Source organism: Ornithodoros turicata, chromosome 3, assembly GCF_037126465.1.
Source record: "Ornithodoros turicata isolate Travis chromosome 3, ASM3712646v1, whole genome shotgun sequence".
NCBI classification, from domain to species: Eukaryota; Metazoa; Arthropoda; class Arachnida; order Ixodida; family Argasidae; genus Ornithodoros; species Ornithodoros turicata.
Window position 1 is genome coordinate 12,008,098 of NC_088203.1, and position 7,448 is coordinate 12,015,545.

At 48.5% G+C, this 7,448-nt stretch overlaps 1 long non-coding RNA gene across 1 annotated transcript; it reads right to left on the bottom strand.

Moving 5' to 3' along the window:
- Nucleotides 1-1,460: 1,460 nt before the first annotated feature.
- LOC135389908 (uncharacterized) lies at nt 1,461-7,211 on the bottom strand. Its single transcript, XR_010421616.1, has 3 exons — nt 7,016-7,211; nt 1,827-1,857; nt 1,461-1,708 (listed from the first exon to the last, which is right to left on the bottom strand). It is a non-coding gene; the product is annotated as an uncharacterized LOC135389908 (long non-coding RNA).
- Nucleotides 7,212-7,448: the final 237 nt, after the last annotated feature.

The window sequence follows — 7,448 nt, forward strand, 5'->3', positions numbered from 1 at the left end:
CTCCGTCACCTTTGGGATTTCCTGTCATCAACAGGCCTATCCACCCTGCTTTGATCACCTGAATCCTCATCTTCATCATCGTCTCTCTACAAATGGCACTGGGGCAGCGCCCAGCGTGCTTGCCGGCATCAGTCCCATCTCATCATCCTCTCTTTATGTGTGTGTGTGTCTAGGAAAAAAAAACACCACAACGAGACAGAGACGTGACGCCCCAACTTGCTGTGCTGTCGGAAGGTTTCTCTCTGGGTCTTCCGGCAGACTTTTCAGGCGAATGTCAGCCGAGTTCCCCCAGGGAGTCGGGCCCGGGATGCATACTAGCCCCATGTCCTCCAGTCCTTCTTGCTGTCTTTGTCTGTACGCCGCTCATAGCCACAGTTGCTTCGCGGCACTAACACGGAATTTAAAAATACCCACATGACGAGGCGTCCACAGGCGTCTTCACTTTTCGGCATGCTGAACCACTCGGGAACATTATTGGTTGGTTGGTTGGGAACATTATGTTGTCCGCAATTGTGCATCAAAATGCAGTTAAATGTACAGCAATGCAAAAGATGACATGCTTCGACACTGTTCCGGACTTATTGCCTACTCTCAATTCTAACTGCGTTCTTTTCACTATAAAAGGTGCCGCCCCATTTGACCCCCTTGTTACCAGGCGTGCAGCCGAAGTGACGAAAAGGGGCCGGAACGATGCAGCCATCCTTCGGTCTGAAAATGATATGAGTGTGCAGATGGTGGGATGCAGTCTACCGCTGTCTGTCACTGGGCGCGCTTGAACTTCAGTTTACGTGTTTCTTGTGCACTAATCGCGTTCCCTGTGACAGCATCTGCAGTTGTCATGCAGAAGACGCAACGTTGTCCACCGTTGAACTATACAGCACGTCGTGAACGGATACAGCACCGAAAGCACGGTTCACGGCCGGTCGATGTGAACACAAGAGCATGTTTCGTTCGCCGTCTTGCCTCATGAAATAAGCTTTAACGATGTTCGAGCATGTACGCTTGAAAGGAAACAGGACAACAAAACTGTTGCCCAAAACTTTGTGCGATCAGGAACTGCACCAAATACGAGCCATGCTTGGATGTCGCTAAAAAGGCTTTAAGATGCTTTTACCACACGGTACACACATTTTGTAACACGCCTTCGTCATTCTCAACAACGGCCAAAACCCTAACAGCCAACATGCGTGAGCCTTCGTCCGCCATGTTACCGGGTGCGACGTCTGCTTGTCTTACCTTGCATCCTTGCACCTAATCGGCGGTGAAGCGGTGTCGGCCTTTGGTGCAGCGGACGGTGCATAAATGGAGCAAGTGGCACCTTCAAATGTGCAGGGCAGGGGTGCCAATTGCAATCTCCAAAAAGAATGCAGAGGTGCTGCCCTCTTGCACTGGGTGCAAGGAGGCGAAAAGAACGCACCTTGTGGATCCACCTGGGGGACGTCGACATGGACACTAATACCTTTTGTGAATAACGGATTTCCGAGCTTTATATTTTTATTCGCAATCGAAAACGGAGTGCATGCCTCTATATGCGCGCTTGTGGTATTGAGGGCAAAAATTATTTCTTTTGCTGTTGCATTTGGCTATAGACACAAACCGTTGAACAAACTTCGACGTTGAACTCTGACGTCAGAGGAAAATGGGGCGAGAGTAAAATGCTAAGATGAACCTTGCGTTGTTGGTCAAAACCCACATGGTCCTTCCTGCCCTGTAAAATAAAGAGGACGCGGCCACACCTTTACGTCTCTCGGATGTCTGGCTTCACATAAATACTCTTCTACCTCAAGCTTAAAATACTGAATAAGGCAATAGGCTAGCGGCCATACCTTGATGGTCCTCCTTCCTGTCAAGTCTCATCTGTAACGTAAAGAGGACCGCAGTGTTATATGTCTGATATAAGCACTTACTGTGTCTTCAGCTAAATAGGGAAAAAGGTAAAGCGAGCCTCTGAGGATACAGCGAAACCTTGATGGAACTTCCTTCCATGCCTCACCCGCAAAATATAGGGAGATTCCTTTATCCCGCAATGACCACTGCTAATTTCCTTCTTATTTCTTGCTATTTGCTTCAATGTTATTTGTTCTGAAGCTACGTGTCCGGACCCAGCACTTTTGTACTTTTCTCACTTGGCAGTTGACAATGTTTTCTTCTTCTTTTTCATTTAATCATTCCGTATTTCTTGCATTTTATGCAGTACGACCCGCTGCATTGGCAAATGGCCATTGCTGGCTTTCATCCCGATTTCCAGTTCTTCACGGCATTGATATCTGACGGTAGGGTGAAGCACACTAAGAAACGGAACTGCCTCCATGTCGACTTCCGTTACAACAGACGGAACAGCAAAGCAGGATAACTGACACCATGATAGCTGTCTGCACCCATTGAAGCTTGCTTCCTCTAAAATGGGGAAGAAGGAAACGAAAGCTATCGGCTTGAGGCTACAAATAATACAAAAAAAAAAAGAAGAAGAAGAAGCTGCATGCAGCGTTCTCTTCCATGCAAACGCTTCAAATGCGCAGAATATCAGCGAAATACACGAGTCTGTGACTTCTAATTTTCTAAATTAGTTGGCTTACTCAAGGGTGGGAGGGGATTCACCTATTTGTTTATCGTCACACAAGGTACCTCCTTACACCTCTGTAGCACACAAACATAGCTAGGCCACTCATGCAGTGATGGCGCAACAGTGAACATTGAACCAAAAATAAATTTAAACGCTTCAAATAACGCAACGTAATACAGTACAAAACACACAGCATTGAGATATTTAGTTGTCCAGGACTGAGAATCAACTCACTTGGTTGATTAATTGTTCTGTTATTTGGTTCACTTGATCGATTAGTTGCTTGGTTAATTAGCTCATTTGGTTAATGCGTTTGCTTTGCTCATTGATCAATTGGTTGCTAGTGGCGTCTTATTGCCGAGCACTCTGGCTGCCGGTGAGACAGCATGTTGATCTGGGAGTAATCGTGGTTCCTGGGCCGACTTCACGGGGAACTGAGCCGACATTTGCATTAAAAGGGGTGAGGGAATCAGTTGTCTCGCGAGGAAAAGCCACAAATTGTTATTACGAATTATTAGTGAGGATAGTCCCAGGGAAAGCACCCCAGACAGCACAGCCGGAGCCGGATTGGTTTCGAACCCGGTTCACCTCCCAGCCTCAGCGTGGAAGACGCATACCTTAGTCACTTGGTCAATTCGACCAAAGAAGAGCGTCGAAGGTGATTAGCTATCGCATAACCAATCCATCCAATCCGGCTGACCCGAACTGACAGCCGGTCAAGGGGCCTATGGAGCGACCCTCCCTGAGCGTCGCAAGGCGACCACCACAAATTGTGCTAATGGAATGATAATGCGGGTGTATCACCTTGAGAAAAATGTGGCGGACGTGTTTACAAACAGTGGCCTTCCGTGATTCCCGAAGCAGCTAGCCTACTTTCGGAGCGCCCCCCATACAAGATTTCACTTTCTATTTAAGGATTTCCTACTCTATTGAGAACACGTTGGCCGGTATTCTCGCGAGGGGAGTGATGCTGCGATAAATATGGTAACGCTGTCGGGGGAACCGAACAGACCCGGAATAATGGTGTTGTCCTGATTTTGTAGAAAGACGGCGGAAGTGTACGGACGAAGGTCTATATCACGAGGAGTCGCGGAGAGAGAGAGGGTGTTAGATATTGAACTTGTATAGAAGACCGCGGGATGCGAAAGAAGAGGTCATTCTCGCGCTGCCTGCGGACGTCCGTCAGGTTTTCATCGAGCGGTGAAATTAAAGATGTTGCCGTGCTTTAATTTTGGAGGCGGTATACTTTATGGTACGTGGATTGTCCACGATTGCAATGCAAACAATACATTGAGCCGTGAGGAATAATATAAACTGGAATTATGTTCACGTATAAGCTCGCTTCCACGAGATACAGGCTGGCTGTACACCTTCGCTTTACAAGGATTTGATTGGCTGCTCCACGCAGGACTACTCCTACTTCGCAATCGCTTTTCCTTTTTTTTTTTTTTTGGAACTGATGAACATGATCCGGCCTTACACATCGACGGGATACGATACATAAAGGCGTAGTTATTAGACTCCAGTGCATATAACCACAGCAATACCAGGCACAGTCCACAGCGACACAGGAATATCAGTGTGGTGTTGCCGTAGACCTTGCCCAAAACGCTTCTTTTCGTCCTCCTCTCTTTGTCCTCCTTTTCAGTAGGTGAAAGGGCTCGCTGTTGTGGGCCTCACAGGGGTGGGTAACGTCACGACAGACGCCCTGGGGAGTGTGCCTCCTGGGCTGGGATTCGAACCGGGGTACCTCACAGTCTCGACGTGACATATAGCCAGGACGCTAACCACTGAACCACGCGAGCTGGTCTCCTTTTCAGTACACGCAACATAACAGCCTCCGTGCCTCAACCAACCAGTTCTCGTGGCTTAGGCGCTATAAGATTATCGCCCTCCAAGCAGATACTGGGACGTGACCCGGGTCTACTCTCTGCACTCCACAAGCCCACGCAGACTGTGGGCTTGTCCCTGGGCTGGGCAGCTGTGCTGGGAAGCTGTGGGCTGTGGAATGACCGCTCAAGGATTATGTGTGTCCTGAAACCAGCCCTCACTGCCTCGAAACAAACCACACACGCTCCCACAGTCCAGGCTCACGGCAGCGACTGCGCCCGCATGAAGGCTGCATGAAAGTCGTTGCCATCCTAGAGAGAGACATCTTCGTTAGAGAAGAGTTCTCACATCCGCCTTTGAAGCTTCGGCGCATGCAGGAAAAATGTGGAAGCCTAGGCCGCGAGCCTGAAATTTCAGTGTACCATTGGATGGCGTATCCCAAAGAGAATCTCAACAGAAAGACTAGGGCCGGTTGGTACAACTCCATTTTTAGCGACAAGAATAAGGACACTCGGTTAGACACTGAATAGGAAAGAACAGGTCCCACACGGAATCTGCCATGAATCTAACACGCGAATTGAACAGGAGAATGCAATGCCTCAAGGGGAACCCGCGACTGCAGCGCAAGCCGCTCCTCTGGTAGGGCTGGCATGCCAAATACTCTCCGGTCGCAGCTGAGACGCATCTGGGGACCTCTCACCCCTCAAGTGAGCTGCCCAACAGGAAACAGAAGGCATGTCGCGTAATGACAGTTCGAATTACCGAGAGTGGTGCTGACACAACTACAACAATCCACAGCCGGCTGTATAGTACCATGTCCAATCAAACGGGAACTAGCTCATTATCAACCCCTGAACAAGAACTAACAGCATGTCAGGGATTAATGTACGTACAGTAGCCGTCGCCAGCACACCAGCAACAGTCCAAAACTGTGGAAAGTTCCAAATAATGGCACAACCTCCAAAGCCACTTAGAAGTGAACAGCATATAAGTACCTCAGGCATTTCCGGAGAGGAGAGAGATGTTTGCCAGCGCCTGCCGAAATGGGCAGTCCCAAGCACTGTTCCCATGCACCCTGTGAAGTACTAACTAGATGAAACACATCAACCATACTTCGTGGGCGACCACCATGTAATACTACGCCGCGAGCTATCCGCATTTGATAGTTAGTCTCTACTGCCGAAAGAGTAAGAATAAGGTGGCTTTTCCGTGCCTGAAGGTTCCAGAAGCTACAAGCGAAAACACAGACACAAATCAGACAGACACACTAGATTCCCAACAAGCCCATATCGCCGCTTGAATAATGCAGCCGCTTGACCGGAGCACCACTGGTGCATAGCGCGACACACACACACACAAAAAAAAAGAAAGAAAGAAAAGAAAAAATAATAAGAAGAATGACGAAGAACATCATAGAAGAACGCAAGTTAGCTGGTGTACGTTACTTGTAGAACACTGAGTTTGGGGTAAAGACGCAGACGTCTGTCGTCTTCAGGGTAATGTGTACAAGTATAAAGGCAACTGGATGGCGACATGGGGACACTGCACGCTATGCCACGAAGTAAAACAACGTAATAAAGCTGGAAGTACGTGGTTTGTTTATTTACGGATAAATTCTACGAACAAGTTTGTACGCCTCTCTGACATCTCGTCCTCTTCAATATCTGAGCTTATGTCCTTTCACAATCAAGCTGATAGACATAACCACTTAGTGGCCCGTGTTTATACTTCGTATATACTTCCACAGTAAACAAGAATTCGACCTCATGACCGTGTGCGTGACCAGGGGAAGGTCTCTTACTGTCGTATTTTTCGTTTCTTTCTTGTGCCCCACTGTGAGGGGCCTCTCGTGGAATGTTTCCGGACATGTCCCCACGGGTGCCCCAGGCGATGGCTTTCCCGACGGGTTCATGAACCCACAGTGTGGGTTACGAAAAGCATCATTCCATCACATATACCGTATAGCCCTACCGGCCACTGGGAAGGCAAGACATTACGAGTTCGTTTTCATGATGATGATTGGTGAGTTTCATGACGTGATGGAGACAGTTGGGTCCGGGCTAAGTGGTAGGTCTTGTAAGCACAAGCGACTTAATAGAGCTGCACGTACAAGACATTAGGGGGCGTCCCGCTCATTGGTGGTAGCCAAGGTCGCGCTGAAGACTAGGAAGTGGTGGGTTCGAACCCTACCGGTGGCTCTGCTCTCTGAGGTTTTCCCTGGGTTTCCCGAAGACGTTCCCAACGAATGTCGGCACAGTTCCCCCTGAAGTCGGCCCAGGACGCATACTAACCCCCCGTCCCCCACACCTTGCTGCTGTCCTATCTCTATGTGTCGACATCTGTACGTCACTCATAGCCTCAGTTGCTTCGTGGCGCTAACACGGAGTTAAAAAAAAGCAAGCTATTAGGGAAAGGTATTTAGAGTGTATACCGCTGGTCGGCGGAGGCCTAGAAGGGATGAAGAGGTTACCACAACAATTGAATCCATGGAGCGCCACAACAACAACAACAACAACAATAAATGATGGGAAAGCGACGATGACATGGGATGTTCCCCAAGTAGCGAAAGTGCGGTAGAGGTTGGGAAAATGGATCTCTCAAGGTGTTGGGAATGATACTTACTACTGTTTGTACAGCTCGGTCGGAACTATTTGCTGCAGTCTGCAACAACAGACGAGTATCCTGTTGTCTGCTTTGGAACCTGCTGAGGGAGAGAATGTAGCTGTTTGGGTTGCTGTCTCGTGTTCCTAAGAATGCGGCAGGACAGTGCAGTGCATGGCAGTTTTGAGGCGATGATGGTGGTGATGGTGATGTGATAAAGAAAAAAAAAAAGGCTGTAATGATCATAGAAGCACCTATGCCTTGGAAGGTATACACTCCATCTCGTCGCTTGTGCATACGGGACAGTTTTAGACGCGCTACCGAAACTAGGTAAATGAGTACCGCTACTCCACTATCGTAGCGTTGCTACAAATTCGAAAAAAAAAAAAGTAACGTGGTGTATAACTTGGTAGCGCTACGGCTGCCTAGTACGCCTTTCAGTTGAGGCCGGGGA